This window comes from Pongo pygmaeus, chromosome 7 (genome assembly GCF_028885625.2).
Source record: "Pongo pygmaeus isolate AG05252 chromosome 7, NHGRI_mPonPyg2-v2.0_pri, whole genome shotgun sequence".
Lineage (NCBI taxonomy): Eukaryota > Metazoa > Chordata > Mammalia > Primates > Hominidae > Pongo > Pongo pygmaeus.
The window spans coordinates 10,051,745-10,059,761 of record NC_072380.2 but is presented as its reverse complement, the minus strand read 5'-3'; positions in this window follow the sequence as shown (position 1 = coordinate 10,059,761).

Here is an 8,017-nt window from a genome sequence, read left to right as displayed (position 1 = left end):
TTTTTAAATTTCTTCTCCAGGTTGTTGCTTGTTAGTGAATAGAAATGCAACTGATTTTTGCATGTCGATTTTGTGTCCTACAACTTTGCTGAATTCTTAGTTGCAGAAGATTTCTTATTGTGTGTGTGTTTAATCTTTAGGGGTTTCTACACCATAAGACCATGTCACCTGTGAATAGAGATAGCTTTATGTCTTCCTTTCCTATTTGAATGACTTTTATTCCCCCAATTCTTGCCTAATTGCTCTGGGTACAACTAATAGTACTATGTTGAATAGAAGAGGTGAGAGTGGCCATCCTTGTCTTGCTCCTGATTTTAGAGAAAAAGCTTTTAGTCTCTTACCACTGAGTATGATGTTGGCTATGGGGCTTATATAAATATTTGGCTTTTAGTATATTAAGGTAGTTTCCTTTTATTCCTAGTTTGAGGTAGTTTCCTTTTATTCCTAGTTAATTGTTTTTAAATCAAGAATGTTGATTTGTATCAGGTGTTTTTCTGCATCAATTGAGATGATTATATTTTTCTCCTTAAATTTTTTTTTTGTTTGTTTGTTTTGTTTTTTTTGTTTTTGAGACGGAGTCTCGCTCTGTCGCCCAGGCTGGAGTGCAGTGGCGCGATCTCGGTTCACTGCAAGCTCCGCCTCCCGGGTTCATGCCAATCTCCTGCCTCAGCCTCCTGAGTAGCTGGGACTACAGGCGCCCGCCACTACGCCCGGCTAAATTTTTGTATTTTTAGTAGAGAGGGGGTTTCACCGTGTTAGCCAGGATGGTCTTCATCTCCTGACCTCGTGATCCGCCCACCTTGGCCTCCCAAAGTGCTGGGATTACAGGCGTGAGCCACCGCGCCCGGCCTCCTTAATTCTTTTAATGTGTGAATTACCTTGATTTTTACATGTTGAACATTCTTTGTATTTCAGGAATAAATCATACTTGATTATGGTGTAGAATCCTTTTAATAGCCTGTTGAATTCAGTCTGCTAATATTTTATTTTTTATTTTTTAGAGATGAGGTCTCACTATGTTGTTGCCCAAGCTGGGGTACGGTGGCTACTCACAGGTGCGATCATAGCACACTACAGTCTCAAATTCCTAGACTCAAGGAATCCTCCCATCTCAGCCACTCAAGTAGCTCGGGACTACAGACATGTGACATCATACCCAGCAGTATTTTAAACTCTGGTGAATTTTGTTTGCTAGTTGAGCATTTTAAAATCTATATTCAAAAGGGATGCAATTGTGTAGTTTTTTGTGTTCTAATCTGGCTTGGCTATCAGGCAACGCCAAACTCATAGAATGAATTTGGAAGCGTTTCCCCCTTTTCAACCTTCAAAGGAGTTTGAGAAGAATTGGTGTTAATTCTTCTTTAAATACCTTGCAGAATTCATCTCCCAACAAAGAAAACATCTCCCAACAAAGCCATCTGATCCCAGGCTTTGTTGGGAGGTGTTTGGTTATGAAATCAATCTCCTTACTAGTTGTAGCTCTATTCAAATTTCCTATTTCTTCATATTCAGTATTGGTAGGCTGTGTATTTCTAGGAATTGGGCCTTTTCATCTTGGTTATTCATTTTGTTGCCATACATTTGTTCATAGTATTCTCTTATAAACCTTTTTTATTTCTGTAAAATTGGTGGAACGTCCCTGCTTTCATTTCTGATTTGCATTTTCTCTTTTTCCTTAGTCAATCTACCTAAAGGTTTGTCAATTTTATTGACCTTTTCTAAGAACCAACACCTGGTTTTGTTGATTTTATCTATTGCTTTTCTATTCTCTATTTTATTTGTATCTGTTCCAGTCTTTTTTATTTTCTTCTTCTTATTTTGGGTTTTGTTTGCTCTCCTTTTTCTAGATCTGTAAGGTGTAGAATTAAGTTGCTGATCTGAGACCTTTCTTCTTTTTTAGTGTAAGCATTTATACCATAAATTTCCCTCTTAATACTGTTTTTACTGTGTAAGTTTTTGTTGTTGTATTTTCATCTTTATTTGTCTTAAGATCTTTCATAGTTTCCCTTGTGTTCCTTCTTTGACCCAATAGTCATTTAAGAATGTGTTGTTTAATTTCCCCAAATTTGTGAATTTTTCAGTTTTCCTTTTGCAGTTGTTGCCTAGTTTCACTCCATTGTGTTCAGAAAAAATACTTTGTATAATTTCAACCTTTGAAAATTCATTAAAGCTTGTTATGTGGCTTAAAATACGGTCTTTCCTGGAGAATGTTCCATATATACTTGAGGAAAATCTGTTTGCTGTTGTTGGATGGAGTGATCTGTATATGTCTTTCATGTCTAATTGGTCTATACTGTTGTTCAAGTCATCTGTTTCCTTATTGATCTTCTGTCTGGTTATTCTATACATTATTGAAAGTGGGTACTGAATTTTCCTACTATTACTGTAGGGTCATTTCTCCATTCAATTCTGTCAATGTTTGCTTCATATATATTTGGAGGTCTAATGTTTGTGTACAAACATTAGAACTTCCTATGTTCTAACTGAACATAATCTAAGAACATAATCCAAAAACATAATTTAACTTTTTATGTTTTTGCTATCTTTTTAGTGAACTGACCCTTTTATTATTTAATGTCCTTATTTGTCTCATGTAACAGTGTCTTGACTTAAGGTCTATTGTATTTAAAATTATAGCCAACTTTTCCCCTCTTTTGGCTATTTGCACGGAATACCATTTTCCATCCTTTTATGTTCAGTCTCTGTCATGAGATCTAAAGTGTGCCTCTTGAGGACAGCATATAGTTGGATTCTATTTTTTTAAAATCCATTCTGCCATTCTATGTCTTTTGATTAGAGAATTTAATCCATTTACATTTAAAGCAATTTCTGATAAGAAAGCACTACTTTTGCCATTTTGTTGTTTTCTGTATGTCTTACAGCTTTCTTGCCCCTCACTTTTCCATTACTGCTTTACTTTGTGTTTAGTTGACTTTTTGTAGTGGCACATATTGATTCCCTTCTCATTTTCTGTTTTTGCATATACAGAGTCTCACTCTTTGCCCAGACTACAGTGCAGTGGTGCAGTCATGTCTCACTGCAGCCTCAACCTCCTGGGCTCAAGCAATCCTCCCACCTTAGCCTCCTAAGTAGCTGGGACTACAGGCATGTACCACTATGCATGGCTAATTTTTTTTTCTACAGACTGATCTTGAACTCTGGGCTCAAGCAATCCTCCTGCCTCAGCCTCCCTAAGTGTTGGAATTACAGGAATGAACTACTGCACCTAGCTTAGATATTTTCTTTGTGGTTATTGTGGACATTAAATATAACATTTAGAGTTATGGCACCTTAAATTGATACCAACTTGACTTCAGTAACATTAAAAAACTCTACTCCTTTATAGATCCTCCCTCCACTCCCCCCTTTGTGTTACTGGTGTCACAACTTACATTTGTATATACTATATATCCTTTTGTTTTTTTTTTTGAGACAGAGTCTCACTCTGTCACTCAGGCTGGAGTGCAGTGGCACGATCTTAGCCTACTGCAACTTGCACCTTCTGGGTTCAAGCAATTCTCTTGTCTCAGCTTCCTGAGTAGCTGGGATTACAGGTGCACACCACCATGCTCAGCTAATTTCTGTATTTTTAGTAGAGATGGGGTTTCACCATATTGTTCAGGCTGGTCTCAAACTCCTGACCTCAGGTGATCCACCTGCCTCGGCCTTCCAAACTGCTGGGATTACAGGTGTGAGCCACTGTGGCCAGTCTATATCCATTATTATAGATTTGTATTTATTTTAATAAATTTGCCTTACAAATCCTGTAGAAAATAAAAAGAATTAAAAACCAAAATTAAAATAATTTAAACTGTTTTTTATATTTTTCCATGTATTACCCTTATACTTTACATTTCATATGGCTTCAAGTTACTGTCTAGCATCCTTATATTTCAACTTGTAGGACTCCCTTTAGTGTTTATTGTAGGGTAGGTCTAGTGGTAATAAACTCCCTCAGTTTTTCTTTATCAAGAAATGTCTTAATTTCACCTGCATTTTTGAAGGATAGTTTTGCCAGAGATTAAATTCTTAGTTGATAAGTTCCCCCCACCACTTCATAACTTAAAATATATAATCCCACTGCCTTTTGGCTTGTAAGGTTTTTTTTGCTAAGAAGTCCACAGGTAGTCTTATTAAGGATCCCTTGTACATTATAAGTTTGCTCTCTTGCTGCTTTCAAAATTTGTTGACTTTTAATAGTTTGATTATAATGTATTCTGGTGTGGGTCTCTTTGGGTTTATCCTACTTGAAAATCTTTGAGCTTCTTGGATTTGTATCTCCATGTATTACCTTAAAATTGGGAAGTTTTCAGCCATTATTTCTTCAAATAATCTATCCCCTTCTCTCTTCTCCATTTTGAATTCCTATAATGTGTATATTGGTCTACTTCTTCAGGTCCCGTAAGTCCCTTAGGCTCATTTTTTGATTTTTTATCATCTTTTTTCTTTCCTTTTTGTTCTCAGACTTGATAATTTCAAATGACTGGTGTTCAAATTCAATGTTTGCTTTTTTTCCCCTCTGTTCTAGGCTACAATTAAGCCTCTTTGGTGAATTTTTGAATTCCCTTAAGTATTTTTCAGCTCCTGAATTTGTTTAGTTCTTTTTTAAATATATAATTTCTATCTCTCTGTTTATATTCTAATTTTGTTTATATATATAGTATATATATATTCTCTCTCTATATAGTGTATATATATATTCTCTCTATATATAGTGTGTGTGTGTATATATATGTATATATTCTCTCTCTCTCTCTGTCTGTCTCTCTCTCTCTCTCTCTCTCTCTATATATATATATATATATACACTACCTTGCCTGGCAAGTATTGTGCTTTTTAATTTTTATTTTCACCACTATATATATAATATATATATAACTATATATAATATATATAAAACTATATATATAACTATATATAATATATATAAAACTATAACTATATATAATATATATAACTATATATAATATATAACTATATATAATATATAACTATATATAACTATATATAATATATATAACTATATATAAACTATATATAATATATATAACTATATATATATAAACTGTATATATAGTTTTCCTGATTTCCTTTAGTTTTTTGCCCATGCTTTAACTCTTTCAGCACATTTAAGATGGTCATTTAAAGCCTATTTCTAGTAAGTACTCTGTGTGTTTCCTCAGTGACTATTTCTGGAGGTTTATTTTGTTCCTTTGAATAGACCATGTTTGCCTGTGTCTCTGTATGCCTTGTAATCAGATGGATGTTTGAAGAACACCTCTTCCAATTTTTGAAGACTAGAGTTATTTATTATCAAGCCCCTGAACCTAGAGATCAGCCCAGGGTAAGGGCTTAAGGGCTGCTCAGGTCTTCTGGGCATGCATCCTATCTGGGCCTATGTGTGTGTATTTCCCCATTTCTTCTGGCTGCTTTCAAATGTCTTAATTTTCCAAAGCATCCCACCTCAGCTTCTTCTCAGAGCCTTAGATGGCCTACTGTATTCCTCTGCCCATCACCTCTTGCTCACAGTTGTCCTCAGATCTACAGTCCCCCTACAGTTTTCACACATCATGGTGCACCCCACTTCCTTCTGAGGCTTCCAGCCTAAGCTCCAAACTATGCTACCCTTCCATCTGAGGCAGGAGAGACAGATACTGGTTTCTTGGACATCCCACAGATAGGCGAGAATTATACAAACAATTTCTACTCTGTTTTTTCTGGCCCAAGGGACAGAGTCAAAAATTGGTCCTGTTCCTCTGGCCTTCATTGCATGGGTAAGGCATGGGCAAGTAAAAACAACACTGAATTTCCTACTATTCTGAGTGTGGCTTTTTTCTGATTGGCATTTGCTTGGTTGCTACAGAACTTTGGTTGGTTTCTAGAGCTCCTATAAAGTGATTTTAGTCAGTCTGTAGTTGTTTATTTGATGTTTTATGGGTGAATAAAGGCCTGGAGCTTCCTGGTCTGCCATTTTGTTGATGTCCTCAGTATTTTAATCTTTTAAAAAGTGATTGTACATGGTATTGTTTTTTTGTTGTTGTTGTTGTTTTTTTGAGACAGGGTCTCTTTCTGTTGTCTACATTGGAGTGCAGTGGTGCCATCAGCTCATTGTAACCCCAAATTTCTGGACACAAGTGATGCTCCTGCCTCAGCTTCCTGAGCAGCTAGGACTACAGGTGCACGCCACTTTTCCTGGCTATTTTTAAAACTTTTTTGTAGAGATGGCGTGTTACTATGTTGCTCAGGCTGGTCTCAAACTCATGGCCTCAAAGTGATCCTTCTGCTTTGGCCTCCCAAACTGCTGGGATTACAGGAGTGAGCTACCTTGCCAGGCAAATATTGTGCTTTTAATTTTTATTTTCAACAGTTCACTAAAGTATAAAAAATTGTGTGTTGTTCTTGTATCTTGTAAGCATGCTAAATCCATTGTTAGTTCAAGGAGGTGGTTTAGGTAGATTTCTAGAGGTTTCTATATAGAACAATCATCTTAAAACTCAATAATAAGAGAAAAATGCAATGAAATGTGGGCAAAAGATTTGGACACTTTACAAAAGAAGATATAACAATAGCCAATAAGCATATTAAAAAAGTGTTCAGCATTATTAGCTATCCAGAAGAAAATACAAACCAAAAGCAAAATGAGATACTGCTATGCTTTAGAATGACTAAAACTTCAAAGATTGAGAGTATCGAATGCTGGGGAGGTTGCAGAGCACACAGAACTTTCATGAACTTCTTGCAGGGATGGAAAGTGGTACCTTTTAGAAAACTGTTTGACAGTTTCTAAATTAAACAAACGTTTATCATATGACCCAACCTGTTCACTCCTAGGCATTTTCCAGGGGAAATGAAAGTGTATGCCCAAAGAAGGACTTGTATTTCAATGTTCATAGAAGTTTTATGCACAAGAGTCCAAAACTGCAAAAAAATCCAGAAGTTCATCAACTGGTAAATAAACTGTCATCTATCCATACAATGGAAACTAGCTAGCAATAAAAACTATGGACATTGTTGAATCTCAAAAGCATTACGCTAAGTGGAAGTGATTCTATGTATATGAGATTCTAGACACAATAAAGTTATAATAGTAAAGAGCAGATCAGTGGTTGCAAGGGGCAAGGGCATGGGGGAGAGAGGACTGACTATAAAGGGGCTTGAGGAAACATACTGGTGGATAGAAATGTTCTATATCGCAGTAGTTGTGGTCATTACACACCTGCATATGCCTCTCAAAAGTGATCAAATTGCGCACTTAATAGTGGTGCATTTTATTGTTTGTAAATTATACTTTAATAAGTCTGATTTTATAAATGCAATCTTGAGCAGTAGACAGATTTCTATGGCCTGCAGGTGCCCACTTACCACCCTGAAAGGCCCCACTTGCCTAAAAATAGAGAAATAAGAGGAAATAATTTCATCTACTCACTTATTCATCATTTATTTGTTAAATTTATTTATTAAAAGTATTTCTTAAACATGAATTAGGGGACAGACAGTACCAGGTGTTGGGATACAGAGCGGGGAAAGCTGCTCCTGTGATAAGCATGCACCCAGCACTCCATGAGTGCAGAAGAGGGACATCCAGCCCAGACCAGGGTGTCAGGGAAGCGGGTGGCTGCTGAACTAAGCCCTGAATGATGAATACGTTGTGCTTTCCCCCACAACATGTTCACATAATGACCCTAAGGAATAGCTGGGAGGCTCTTGTAGCACAGAAGAGTGAGCACTTTAGAGTCACGCAGGTGTGGGCTCCAGTCCTGACCTTGCTGTTTGCCAGCTGTGTAACCTTGAGAAAATGTCAATCAACCAGAGTGCCATTTTTTCATACCCAGAATGTGAGTAATCATAATTACCTATACATTGCTCTGAAAATAAATTAGAAAATATTTCTCTTTTTTTTCTTTTGAGATGGAGTGTTGCTCTGTCACCAGGCTGGAGTGCAGTGGTGTGATCTCAGCTCACTCCAACCTCCACCTCCTGGGTTCACACGATTCTCCTGCCTCCTGAGTAAGTGGGA